Below are 15,303 nucleotides of genomic sequence, written 5' to 3'. Positions count from 1 at the left end.
GTGAAACAGTGTTTGGACCTCAGCACAAATCATCGCTTCTGACAAGACTTAGTTCTTGAAAATAATTGTTAAACTCGATGTAATGTATGCTAAAGCATTGTTTTTCAAGGAAACTTATTTATAAATACATTGAAAATAGTCAGATCTTAAATGGTACGAACAATTTAGATATATTTTGTAGTCGTATGTATTCCTACGCCAGAGTTCAATATAGTCTCGTTCAACTCGACGCTCGGCTGTCTCCGTAAATCTCCGACAAGCATATAGTCTCTCTTGCTTGTCGGAGATTTACGGTGTCAGCCGAGCGTTTGGTTAAACGAGACTAGAATTCAATATTGCTTGGATCCATACAATTTTCGAGAAATTTTTCTATTATTGATACATAGTTTGATTGAATTAATTTTATCTTTAAATATTATTTAACATGATTCATATGGGTGTTTCACGACATTCTGGTCGAAAAAGTCCAACAATTCATATTTTAAAAATGTGCATAATTCAAATACAAATTAGAAACTACATGTACTTGTCATGCAAAATAACATATTATTGATTTTAAAATAAATAAAAAACATCGACAAAATCAACTCCCGTCAGTTCTTAAGTACTTTGATTGTTAAGGTTTCCCATTGGGGGTTATTAAAACCAATAATTTTTATGTTTTATTTTTTTATTCGACTTCTTGTCTTTATACACTGGTGCTGAAAAAAACCCCAGTAATTATTTTGATGAAAAATTTATATATATTTCAAAATGTTGTACCAAATTCATCTTGATAACTTGCATTTCTACAACAGAACCGTTCCTCTTGGTTCCCCGTACCTCCGTATTTGCCTCATACTTCTCTGCAAACTTATGTCAGTAGTATACTACAGTAGGTGTCTGTATAGGGGGGCAAAACAATAGAGCTATTGTTCTCGAGAACAATGGAAGTCAACCTTGACCTACTTAATGGGGGTATTTCTATTGTTATGTTAATTAAGGGATCGAAGATCAAAGGTAATTATATTCAATGGATCGAAGATCATATTGTTATGCTAATTAATTGATCGAAGATAAGAGGTAATAATATTCAATGGATCGAAGATCATATTCAATGGATCGAAGATCAAAGCAGACAAGGTCATTCATCGAAGCATTTCAGAGTCAATCAAGCAATGACTGTTGAAAAGGTGTAAAAAAAATGACCTATTGTTCAAACCCCCTCAAAACTTTTGACATTGAAATGTGTATCGAAGATCATATTCAATGGATCGAAGATCAAAGCAGACAAGGTCATTCATCGAAGCATTTCAGAGTCAATCAAGCAATGACTATTTAAAAGGTGTATAGAAATAACTATATTGTTATCATCACCGTTGAATCAAAATTAATATGGGCGTTAAATCCACTCAGATACAATGTTACCTATTCATTCATCGTAGATTCTAATTCAAAACGGTCAGTTAAACAATTTGCAATAAAGTTATACAATATCACACAAAATTGTTTACGCTGTCTGCACCGGATTCCATATAGTCCCGTGAATCCATTAATGGCTTTTTAAATAAATCTTTCAACCGTGTACTTAGGTAAGACTAGGGGATGAGGCGATAGGTTTACAACTCATTTTTTTGTTTGGTTTAAAAAAAAAACCTTTACGCAGCAGTGATCCCCATTAATCTGTCATATCCGTATTTAATGTATACTACCCTGGTATTCATTGACGAATCCATCTGTGTCTAACGTATGAAGAGATGGTATCATTGTCACATTTTAAAACCTGTTTACACACCAGTAAGCCCCATCATTAAAACATCTGACCTTTTTCACGCTAAGGTTTCCTTTGAATATTCCTAAATGAAAACAAAACAAGAAAGTTTTTTTTCAAAATTTTGTTATCTAATATATATTTGTACACTCTACATATCCCTGGTAATCTGAAAAAGAAAATTAAAAATTTAATCAGAATAATACATGTAGTATAGGGAAAGCATCAAATAAAATAAAATCAGAATAATTATTTTTAGCGAGGGTCCGATATGCAAAAAAAAAATAATAAATAAAAAAAAATTCCCCAACAAATCTAACGTAGACACTAAGTTGTAATATTAATGGTTTAAAGTACTTACTGTACGACGTCTGGGAGCGCATGTTTGCGCTAGGGGGGAGTCGTCCTTCTCCTCCGGGGCTCTTGTCTCACTCATTTCCACCTCTTCGATCTAAAACAATATTCAATCATATATTCTGTGTTTTATAACCATAAATATTACATCATACATGTACCTTTTCTACTGATATTTACACAATGTATGATCAAGTAAGAAATATAACTATCTAATGAATTTTAATTAAAATATCATTTACCTTCAGGCCTCCTCCGCCGCTGGTGGGTTTTTGGAAGATCAGGGACCCCTCCTCAAGTACGCACATCTCTTGTTTGGTCCGCGGACGCCTCCGCACTGGGGTCCGGCACTGCACATGGAAGTGTTTGAGGAGTGCGCGCAGTGCGCACCCCAAGACCAACAGCACTACATGGGCGAGCGCCGCGACGCCCATGTTATAAGCTTCGGTTACTAAAAAAATATCAAATAAAACAATGTTTAGAGAGGGAAAATGTTGGGGGTTTTTTAATTTAATAAAAAGATATTGTAAGTGCCTTCTTTTTATTTTTTAATTTAAGAGTTAATTTATAATATAAATGCTATTATTGTTTGACATGACTATTTCCTTATAAATAAATCACTATATATTCTGTATTCTCTAATATTGCCATTTCTCTGATTAATCACCCCCCCCCCTTTTCTTTTTCTTTTTTTTATTTTACCAGAATACTTCACACATTTACTTACATGAATATGAACTACCGGATCATGCAACTTCACCTCATGCAGTAATGATATAAAAAAATAAACAGTTTATAAATCATGCACTGTACGAAAAGAAAACATGCAATCTAGCATTATGACGATTGATTTGTGGTGAATATTGTAATCTAAGAAATCGATGCGAAAATTTTGAAACCAATTTATTTCATGGAATTAATACAGAAAAACAAATTCGTCAGAGAAAAGTTTCTTCATGAGAAGTAGTCGGCGAATAAGCGTCCAAGCTGACGTCATCAGACATATGCATTAGGTTTTCTCTAGCTTTCTTTTGATTTCTCTTGATTTTATAAAACCACACGCATGCTGATACAAAAGGAAAGAATGTCAACAACAAGAAGAAGTAAAGTTTGTCAAATTGTGTACTTTTTTACGGATTGTGTCGTTGTCTCTTTTCTGGTGGGTCGTTGAACATGTACCTGGCTGGGTGGTATCTGTTACGTCCTCTGTCGACGGAGTATGTTCTATGTGACTATCAGTATTGTTGTTGACGGAATGTAATGTATTAAAAATGTTAGTAATTAAAGTAGAAATGATGATAGTATCACCGTGCAAAATTCACTGTTTAATTAAAACTTTATTTTGGACTTTTCTTTTAAAATTCAACATCTATTTCGTAATATTTTCTCACAGTTTATTTCTTACAAAGTTACTTATTTGTTTAGTGATTGACACTTTTCGGACTCTTAATGTGATTTCTAAGAGACAGAGTGTCATGTCTCAAGGACTGTTAATCTCTTAAAACAACATTGTGCAATTATCAGTTTTTCATTTCTTGGACATCAAAGACTCATTGAGTTTATTTAATTTATTTATATCTGTAAACCTTTCACTCAGCTTACTTATGTCATCAATTGTCAATTTATACTTATTGTTCAGCAGGCATGTTCACGAAGCTATCTTAGGACTATGGTGTGTCCTAAGTACGTCTTAGGATACGTCTTAGTCTTAAGTCTGTTTCTCGAAGCTCTCCTAAATTTAGGAACCGCCATAACTTTGTCCTAACTTTAAGACATCACCTCCCTTGTCCTAAGACCATCCTAAAGCTATAAAATCACGTTTTTAGGTATATGGGGATGTTGTGAAGCCTTTTCTAAGACCGGTAGAATAAGGCAATAATTTTCCACAGTTCCAGCATTTTCGACAAACACTAAATTCCTAATCCAGGAGGGGGGGGGGGGGGGGGCATAGTCAATTCTATCATGCATGTTCATTTTTACAAAATGATGTGGAGGGGGGGGGGCCCGAACTTTCACCACTTCCCCGTTGCTACATGCCTGCCTTGGAGCGGACAAATTAAGATTATTTTTTTTTGCAAATACTATATCTGTTTGACGAATGAAAGTTATTCACTTATTTTTTTTTATCTACATTGTACACTAAATGAGTTACATTCATTGTTTTGATTATAATAATTTTGGATAACAATTATTTAAATGTCCTTTGCTGTAAAAAGTAAAATTACATCGGGTTACGTATACCATGCATGATCATTCCTAATTTTTATCACTTTAGTCTGAAAAAAATAATCTTTAAAACATTTGTAATGTTGAATGAACTGTATTTATATATTTTCGAAATATATTAGAACGTATTTCTTATTTAACATGTTCGTGTAATCTATATATTGCAGATTAAAGGGAAATTGGTTGTGTTTGTAAGAGTACAAGTGTTTCCTCATGTAACGTTTCAAATTCTATGAAAATCGCGTGTTTATGTATTACATATACTTGAATGACAAGATTCTCAAATGTTAATTATGAAATGACAATACAGACGTCTTGTTTACATAAATATCTTCTTGTAAGCCAATTATGTCCTGATAAATATTTTTTTTTAAAGAATTTTTTGGGGCTTGTAATATTTTTAGTTTGTTTTTCTTTAAATGACCCCCAGTTAAAGAAAAAAAACTAAATTGTTATTGGTAACTGATATATATTTAGGTAAATGTAAAATTATTAAAATGCATACATTAAAATTACTGGTTTTAGGCCTTTTGTGTGAACTACCGAGACGTACAATTTTCTCTGGCAAAATGTTTAATGATTCATCTCTACACAAGTCTCTCAAATTCGATCTGAATGAATAATTGTGAAATATAAGAATGGTTGTAGAAGGTTAGGATATCCTAACTTAAGATGTTCGTAAGTAACCGTCGAGCTACATCATAAGACGTGTCCTAAGTTGATCTTAGGATGTTCCTAACTTTTTTCCTATGTCATATCTTAGGAACACACTTAGGTCATATCTTAGGAAAGTTTCGTGAACATGCCTGCAGATTCTTATAAATAGTTATGTACAATTGTCAATCGCCAGTCTGGAATACGGCGGCCAGCATCGGCCACGTCCGACTCGCCCATGCAGAGCCATGAGTCCGGAGGCCACTACTGGCCATATCCGACTTGTTTGTAATATGTCTGCCTGTTAAATTATTGTAATGTTGCCATCGTTGAGTCTCGACCAATAAAATCGGAATCCTGCATGCGGCAAACCTACCCTTCATTTTTACCTTACGGCCTACAGCGCGCCACAACCTTATACCCTTTACGCCAACATTCCCTCACCCGGTTCGTACTGCACACGACCGATGCAGACCCAGAAGAATTCTCTAGCACCGTAAAATCCACGCGGTCAAAATAGTTTGCGTGTACTATACACTGTGTGGCCTGAGAATGGTGGGTCGAGTAGACAGTGTACTGCTGTCTGCGGTGCGTGTATGATGTGATGTAGTGATGTCTGTTGTCAAAGTATGCGGGGTACTGATATGGATTGTAAGTGTGGAATCAATGTTGGTAAATGGGGTCGATGTGACAGTTTGAGAGTATGTACGTGTTGAAATTGTGTGTTGTACGGTCAACTGGTCTGAGACATGTTGACTTAAGGAGGGTTGAACAGAGGAATTAAGTACCTGCTTAAGATTGAATATAAAAAAACAAAAATCAATTTCTAGGTGTATCTGCACCCGAGAAAATATTCAACAAATAAAAAATAAAACAAGATCAATAACTTCAATCATGCACATACTTACACATTGCCGGCATCGTCGCGGTGGTTGCGTCGTCTATCGGGAGAAAAAAAAACCATTATTAACAATAGCTAATAACTTTAAAGATATGTGTATTTTCCGCTTCCCTTATTTTGATTTAAAAAAATGTTTAAAGATTATTACCAGGGCACACAGGCCGTCCGTTGAAAAATCTGCAAGCCATTGCGAATGACAAAAGGTGATGCGATCGGCAAATAATTGTACTTATTCATTGGATAAAAGTGACAGGGGCGGAGTTTTCTCACGATCGGTGTTTTCTTATGATCGAGCTAACCTTAGAAGTGTGAACGCAGAGACCCGTGTAAAGGAAATTAAAAAAATAATTACCTCTGCACCTGTGGTTTTTCTCCGTCGAGTCCAGCATGACTATGTCTTTGATTTGGGTCTCTTTGCATAAATGTACATACTGTACAATAGATCCGCAATTACCCCGAATTCTTAATTGTACGATCGGGACTAAGGTAGCTATATTTCGAATGAAACATCCTACCTCTACGTATGATGCATAAAGGGGACAAACATCCTACCTCTACGTATGATGCATAAAGGGGACAAACATCCTCACCCGTGCACGTTGCAAAATTGCCAAAAATGAATTTTACACGTATCACATCCCGATGTCCCTCCAAATAGTATACAGACAGAGAAAAGAATCACAAAATGCATTTTAAGGAGATAATACAATCTGAACTTTTATGTAGCAGTGTTATTGAATAACTGAAATGCACTAATTCTGAATTTTTAATCATTATATTAAAGTGTACCCTTTCACGTGATATTTTGATCAGTCATTAACACCCGTTAACAGTGCGGGTTAGGGTGATCCCGAACAAATAAAAAGTGATGATAACCAACTTTTATTGGACTCTGTATACAGACAATCACTGTATTGTGTATATCGTCTGAGCATTATGACATACATTTGTGTCTATCAAAATTTGCTTATTTGGTCATTCAGTACCTGACGAGGATACTGATTACACAAAAAGTCGCTTTTTCGATAATTTTAAGTTTTATGAATTGTTTTCATTTTAACGACAATTGATTTGGTTTGAAATTCCCTGTTAATAATTGTAGGCCAAACCAGTTGGGAGGGTGCGTATGGGGAATTAATGTCACGCGTGATTAACCTAGTGGCCGTGTTTGACGGTTTTATGTTTGCAAACATATCATTTTTCAAAAAGTTATATAGACAATTTCTAAGGAGACAAGCACCTAACGATCTCTGTCATCCCTTTTTCACGATGAAGTTTTAAGATAGTGATAATATATATCAAATTCCGACGAAATTTGACAGCAGGAGTACCAAGTATAATTACCAAAAAAAAATGAACAAAAATATTTAAATATTTTTCTAAATTTCTTTAAAATTATAATGAGCACGTGAATTTTCAAAGCTGTATTAAAACCGAAGAAAACGCTCAATAAAATTGTCTTTGGAATATATTCACAAGGATTAAAACATGACAATGTAAGTAATTTTTTTTACCTATGATTTTTGCTTCATTTTTTTTATTTCAGAAATAAAATTCCGCACATTAAAAATAACGATAAAATTATTTATTTCTCTTAAATATAATTTTAAGTCGCTGTACTTGCGGGGAAGTGCGTCAAGTAATGAGAAATCTCGCGCAAGCGATTAGCGACTTGGACGACCTGCCATGTCCGTGAGTAATTGATAATAGAAAAAAAAATAACACGATTTATTTTAAAAAGTTAGCTACAAGTGATTCATTTTTTTAAAAACAAACATTACAATGAGAACTTCAGCCAGACAAATGTAAAGTAAAAAAGTAAATTTAAGGATAACTTGAAATATGAAGCAACTTTGTGTGAAAATATCTTTTGTAATAGAATGTAGAACGAAGTTGTAAATTAGTCTTTTAATTTTTTTTTTTTGGTTTAAGTATGGAGCAGTGTGCCACTCCACTTCTTTCTTCGTAAGGGTCGTTTGTGTTGTTTTTAGAAATAAAAACGTATTCTCCAGTGTATATGATTTTAATCTCCGTTCTGTTTACTTTAACCAAATTTTTCTTTATGATTTACACTTAAAAACAATAAAATTGATCATCATTTTTCCCCCATATGTAAAGTACTCCACTAGCATCCAGAAAGAGGACGTACAGCTCCTCACCGGGATGTTCGTCAGGGTTAGTATTCTTTTTCCCAAAATTAAAAGTTTAAATTGTTTTGTTGTTCAGAAATAATAAATTCTACACTCAACTTTCACTCAAAATTAATAGCATTTCATATTCTGTCCGTACATATATAGCACACCGATGTCAAAGAAGAGGAGGGGAAACCTGTTAGTACATTTTATATTTAATGAAACACAATTTCTTGAAAATGATCTTAGAAATATACGTATATATTAATTTTTTCTTATAATGTAAACCTTAATTCGCATGTTCATTTAGAGTACCCCCCCCCCCCCCCCAATGCGCCGATTCGTCCAACGTTAGTATGATTCTTTTTTATTAAATTAAAATATTTTTGTCACTGAGTTATTTTTTTTAAAATGTTTGAATTGTAATATATGTAAAAAAAATTTTTTTTGCTCCAATGAATACAAATAATCACACACTTTTTCTTTATTTAAGGTATCCGATGTACAATTGACCAAATAATGATGCGTGGTAAGGTATATATTCTATGTACTCATTTGATAGGTAAAGGTATGTAGTTTCTAAAAATAGATATTTTTCCCGCTTAATCACAACGGGGAAGTAACTCTAGCGCGGGAAATCACGCACGGTAAAATACTACTTTTCTTTGACGAAAACATGTGTAATCATATCGACATTAATAATATTTATCAAATAAAAATTGCAAACATATTTCAATAAAAATAAAGTTTTTAAAATAAATTGAGTACCTTTTTCAATATTTTTATTTGTTTTTTTTTTAGAATTCCCCCCCCCCCCCCCCCCAAGTCAGCCGTCGCATTCATAATCCAACGCATATTCCCGTTATTTGGAAATTTCTATTCCTTTACGATTGAGAACTTGTAATTTTAGAGTAAAAAATCTAAATTGTTGAGGTTTTTTTTCATTCAGCAAAATGTTTGCACAAAAAATATTGTTACTAATACAACGAAGTGGTGAATTGCGGGTCACATCAGATGTGTAAAGCGTTACGAACAAAGCGTTGGAGAACCGTGTGAAATATTTTATTAAAATTCATTCCAAACCTTTAACTCGTTGAAAACAATATACATTGTATTATCTTTTACTCAAAATTGTATTCTTTTTCAACCAAAAAGATTAAGTCAGTTTGGAGACTGCCGATAAAGTCTGACTACGATGTTTCCGTACCGGTACAATTGTGGAATGCACAATACATTTACATGCTTTTACACAGTTATAACAATATATGAATCAACCATAAATGACTCTGTGATATTGTAATAAACATGCATTTTTTACACGATAAGATTGTGTACAAATACCACACATAACATCGGACAACGGCTATCTGGCGGAAGCTGTCAATCAAATTTTGAGTATTTGATTTTATTGGATGGTGACGCGCCTCTTTTATGTAAACAGCTAAATGAAACGAATTGACCTTAAAGCAGTCGGAATCAGTATCTAATAGTATTATTTGAATGATATAGATTCCAGCGATTTGAAAAAGAGTGAAAAATGTACCGTTCATGCATACACATGTAATATGAAATGCGAGAGAAGAAATATAATCAGTGATTAGAGATTTCATTATTTGACTTCATTATTCTTGTTAACTTGATTTATGGAAAATAACAAGATATGTTTAAACACAATATTTACAATAAACGTGTACAAGCATTTCAACCAGGAAATCCGTATGCATGGTACTTATTAAAATAGTTAGTATCAAATACGCCGTTATACAATGTTAGGTCCGAAACACTCTGTATGTATAATGAAATTAGGTATACAAAAATTGAACAAATTGAATAGGGCCATACAATTACAAGATTACCCCAATTCAAGTTATGCACAGTTACAATATCTACAAAATCAATGATTAAAAACGACCTTCTCAGTATTTTTCGACGAAATACGTGACTTGTGCACTGCAAACTTTACTCTATAAATTAGGTTTTTTTTCTTCACGTTATTGCAAGAGCGCCGCGGGAAAAAATAACGTTATACAACGGCAAATGACGTAAGGCTGCTACAACGTCACAGTCAGCGTAAGGGGGGGAAGTTAAAATAACTTGTTTTAAAATTAAGAAGAAAAAAAATTGCTTGACTTTATGCGTCAATTGTTTATTCTTTATTGTTTATTCTGTTAGATCAAAAATAGTGCGACTTTTTGAGAATTTATTTCAAGCTCCGTAATCTACCGAGCTCATCCCGTAAAATCCAGAGCTCTCAGGCTCAATTGTACATCGGATACCTTAACAGGAAAAGGATCGAAATCATCTCAATGAGTGATGAGTAAGTTACGTAACAAATTTACATGTTTCATTTAGTTTAATTTTAAATATATATAGATTTTTTTAGTTCCAAATTTATCTCCTTTTTCCCGTAGTTCGACCACGGAGAGTTACTGTCTTCTGGACAGTAGGTATGTATGTCTTTTTTAATCACCATAGAATATCTGTTATATCAAATACTAACTGTATGATATTTATGTTATTTTTAATTGTCATGGTTTTGGATGTTTACGTTATTTATTATGCTTTTATGTATGACATTATCTAACCAATTTTGCACATTTTCTTTACACTGTCTTTTAATCATTTTATTTTAGTCTCGAGAGACAACTGCTGTGAGTTATTATTTTATATAATAACGATTTCATTTAAAAAAAAGAAAGAGAAAATTAAAGATAAATTTTTACGTGTATGTAAATTAAGAACTATGAAATATAGTTATTTGTTAACAAATATTTGTCTATTTTTATTCTTTTTTTTCTTTCATTTATTTATAAATTCTATATTTATTTTTTATTTGGTTTATATTATTTTTTTTTTTACATAGGAATGACACTGTATTTGGGTAAGTTTACATTTAAGGTTGAAAATAAGATAGATATAATGGGAATATTATTGTCACGAATATATATATATATATATATATATATATATATATATATATATATATATATATATATATATATAAATGTTAATGAATTGAATAAAAATTTCTCTAACTTAATGATGTGGTTTGTGTACAATGAATTTCAGATCTCTTGAGGGAAATACAAGCACGGCCTCGGCCAGCACCTCCACCGCGGCGATAAAGCAAGAGGAGCCCAAGAAATAATTGGAAAAGTAAGTCTATGTTGATGATTAAAAAATAATGAATGCACTGAAATAAAATTAACAAATAAATATTTTGAATGTAATTAAAAAAAAAATTAAATGAAAAAAAAACCGTATTTTTTTTGTCATGACTTTAACAGTGTTTTGTTTGAATAAATTTCTTAACTTAAATAACAACAAATATTTTATTTCAAATACATAAATGAAAAAAAAAACAAATAAATAAAATGTATTTTTTCCCTATGAATTTAGCAATATTTTGTTTGATTTAATTTCAGATTAACAGAGGTCCCCGTCCCCCCAGACAGGAGGAGAAAATGAATATGTTTTAAAATAAATAAACATTTTTCAAAAGTGTTTGCATTGTTAGTTGTGTATATTGCAATTGAATTGCTTGAAAGAAAAAAAAGACTGGTATCTACAGTTGAAATCTGGATACTGAGCAATGGATTGTTAATTAAAAAAAATAAAATAAAACAATCTGCTTTGGGTGATGACTCATATTTCCAAGCACATTGAAAAAAAGTTTTTAATATATTCAAGAAAGTAATATTAAAGTTTCCGTTTAGGAAAAAAGGCATTTTTTCGATATAACTATCTCTTGGACGAAAATGTACAGAAGACAATATGTACTAAAACCGTTTATCACTGTGTCCGATATTTCCGATGACGCCCTTGGGTACTTCTGATTTTTTTCTCATCAAATATGATTGATTTATCTCATTTTTGTTTCCGCAAAAAAAAATTATATCAAATATTTACAACTTTTTTTTATAAAAAAACAAAACCTTTTTTTACTTAAACAAACATCAATTGAATTTTTAAATTATTAGTAAAAGACTGGGGATTTTTTCCATTAGCGTCTTCGGATATTCCAGATCCCATATTTTTTTCATAAACGATATTCTATGTAATTTCTTCAATAAATAAAAGTATGCTTTATTACTATAACACACTGTTAATGTATTCAAATTATGAACCTGTGAAAATTGTTAAAAGACTGTTTTAAGCAGAAAGACAATTTAGTTTAGATCTTTGAAATTTCTTCGATTTTCGTAACCATGAAGAGTTATTGTATTAAAAACCCATCACTACCTATTTTATAAGAAAATGTATTCATTTTTGTTTTTAAAGAAATACAAAACATTTTCTTTTTTATTCTAAAATTATTTGATATACGACTATTAATAAAAGAATTTCAAATTATTGATATGATTCTATATTTAAAAGAAAATATTAAAGAAAATGTCAGCTCGACGCCTTTGTGGTCGTTCCTTTGATTAATATCTTTTGTAACTGAAAAAATCGATATTTTAAATAATACAATTTTTTTTAAATATGGAAAAATCGTTATTGATATTTTTTATGAAAAAAAATTAGAAGGGTATTGCAAAATCGTGATGAAACAAAGAAAAAGAAAGATTGAACCGACTACGTAACTAATAAAGGTATAGCGCTCAAAAACTACTAACCGTTGTAAATGTCAGTTCGACCCTCGGAATCTCTCAGGAAACTGGTGCCTGAAGTCGACAAGAAGGTTGGTGACAAATAAAAGAGATTGAATTTTGCAAGAATTCCGTAAGAAACCAGATTCAAATGGATTTTTTGCCGAGTTCAATTTTCAAGTCAACCGACTAAAATATTAAATTACGGCGAAAAAAAAACATATCTTGAGTGTGCGCAAAGATTATCTGTGTTCACTGACATTAAAATGTAATAATATTTAATAACAAATTGTTTCAAATTGTATGTTTTACAACTTTATTTAATAAAAAAAAAAAACTTTTTTTTTTCACTTAAACAAACATCAATTGAATTTTTAAATCATTAGTAAAAGACTGGGGGATTTTTTCCATTAGCGTCTTCGGATATTCCAGATCCCATATTTTTTTCATAAACGATATTCTATGTAATTTCTTCAATAATTTCTTGAGTGAATTGAACTAAATAAAAGTATGCTTTATTATTATAACACACTGTTAATGTATTCAAATTATGAATCTGTGAAAATTGTTAAAAGACTATTTTAAGCAGAAAGACAATTTATTTTAGATCTTTGAAATTTCTTCGATTTTCGTAACCATGAAGAGTTATAGTATTAAAAACCCATCACTGCCTATTTTATAAGAAATTGTATTCATTTTTGTTTTTAAAGCAATACAAAACATTTACTTTTTTATTCTAAAATTATTTGATATACGACTATTAGTAAAGAATTTCAAATTATTGATATGATTCTATATTTAAAAGAAAATATTAAAGAAAATGTCAGCTCGACGCCTTTGTGGTCGTTCCTTTGATTAATATCTTTTGTTACTTTGAAAAAATAGATATTTTAAATACCGACTACGTAATTAATAAAGGTATAGCGCTCAAAAACTACTAACCGTTGTAAATGTCAGTTCGACCCTCGGAATCTCTCAGGAAACTGGTGCCTGAAGTCGACAAGAAGGTTGGTGACGAATAAAAGAGATTGAGTTTTGCAAGAATTCCGTAAGAAACCAGATTCAAATGGATTTTTTGCCAAGTTCAATTTTCAAGTCAAACGACTAAAATATTAAATTGCGGCGAAAAAAAAAAACATATCTTGAGTGTGCGCAAAGATTATCTGTGTTCACTGACATTAAAATGTAATAATATTTAATAACAAATTGTTTCAAATTGTATGTTTTTAAACAATATTTTAAACAATTTCTTAAAACTTTTCTTGTCTTAATTGATGGGTTTGCAAATAAATTTACATTAATGATGCCAGGAAAACGCCAGAACAGGCGCCATTATGAAAACTGGAAATTCGTCGCCTCAAACTGGAGGCAACATTCTCCGATCGATTTTAGATATTTACAAGTTGAATAAAATGTTTCATTCACAACTAATTAATAAAACGATGATTTTACTGCTTACTAATATCGCTTTTATGGTTTCCTTCATCCCATTCAAACAGAAACATTTATTCAAACAGACTGTTGAATACATTTTACGGAACTGATGACATTTGTTATAAGTTGGTGCATATTAGAAATCTCGCAAGAAATAGGTAAACTACACTGTTGTTTTATGTGTGTGTTTATCACATTATTATATATATGAATCTAGAATGCCGCTTCCAGTTCGAGGCAGCGAATTTACAGTTATCGTAGTGGCGCTGGTTCTTCGGTTTTTCTTGCACATACAAAATAAAAATTGTTTAAAAAAAAGCCAGAAAAACTTCAGATATTTCAATGTAGACTACCAGAAGAATGAATTTTCACCAGTCTAGCCAAATCGACACGCAGAAACCTACGGTCGCGACGGGATGAATGTAGAAGGCAGACAAGGGGGACAAATCGCTGTACTGCTGGATAAAACACTCCAGATAAATGAATGAGGGACAAAAAGGAAATCAACTACTTCTTTGTCATTATTGTCTCCAAGCGGTGTTTTAAAATAGAAAAAAACATAGTATTTTCGGGGGGGGGGGGGGGGGGGTTCACCTTAATTGTGAACTAATGACGATGAAATATTAGTGGTTTATAAATAGCATTTATGTTATACATCATCAAAACTTCTCTACTAGGAAATCGTACTATTAACCGTTTGTCAATATGATTTTAGCATACTCGCTTTCTGATGTACAAAACTTAGTATAGTTTACGATATTTTTTGTACAAAATGCGTTTTTTCAATTTATAAAGAAAGATGACATTTTTTCTGTTACGAATTGTGAAAGCCCTTATAAATATACACCCTGGAATTCATTGTTAAACAAACATGCCCACCAAGTAATTTCCGAGACTTTAGAAAATGATTTTATGAATAAATAACGAATTCAAATACGTTTATAGATAACAATCAGAATACAGGTGTCACGTTTCATTCACCCGTGAGAGAGGCGCCAGAAGGATTACTCCACCTTAAATGAAACTTTCTAACATTATATAAGCATTCAGGGATACTTTTTTAAAACTTACTGATCAATATACATCATAAACAATAGAGAAAACAAAACATAAACAATGAATTCATAATACCTAAAAATAATTCGGAAATAAAAACGTTGCCAGAAAAGTTCGAAAAGTAGTTAAACAATCACGAATTGTTAATTCTATCCTAATGAGGTCGCTTGTTTTTTTTTTCCACTATGATGAAATATTATCAAT

At 31.7% G+C, this 15,303-nt stretch overlaps 1 long non-coding RNA gene across 1 annotated transcript; it reads left to right on the top strand.

Moving 5' to 3' along the window:
* Nucleotides 1-10,087: 10,087 nt before the first annotated feature.
* LOC117685859 (uncharacterized) lies at nt 10,088-11,479 on the top strand. The gene is made up of 6 exons (XR_010711111.1): nt 10,088-10,334; nt 10,429-10,464; nt 10,651-10,668; nt 10,881-10,898; nt 11,087-11,173; nt 11,443-11,479. It is a non-coding gene; the product is annotated as an uncharacterized lncRNA (long non-coding RNA).
* Nucleotides 11,480-15,303: the final 3,824 nt, after the last annotated feature.

This window comes from Magallana gigas, chromosome 1 (genome assembly GCF_963853765.1).
Source record: "Magallana gigas chromosome 1, xbMagGiga1.1, whole genome shotgun sequence".
Taxonomy (NCBI): Eukaryota; Metazoa; Mollusca; class Bivalvia; order Ostreida; family Ostreidae; genus Magallana; species Magallana gigas.
Note: the sequence above shows the minus strand (reverse complement) of the source record. Positions and strands in the feature narration are given on the sequence as shown.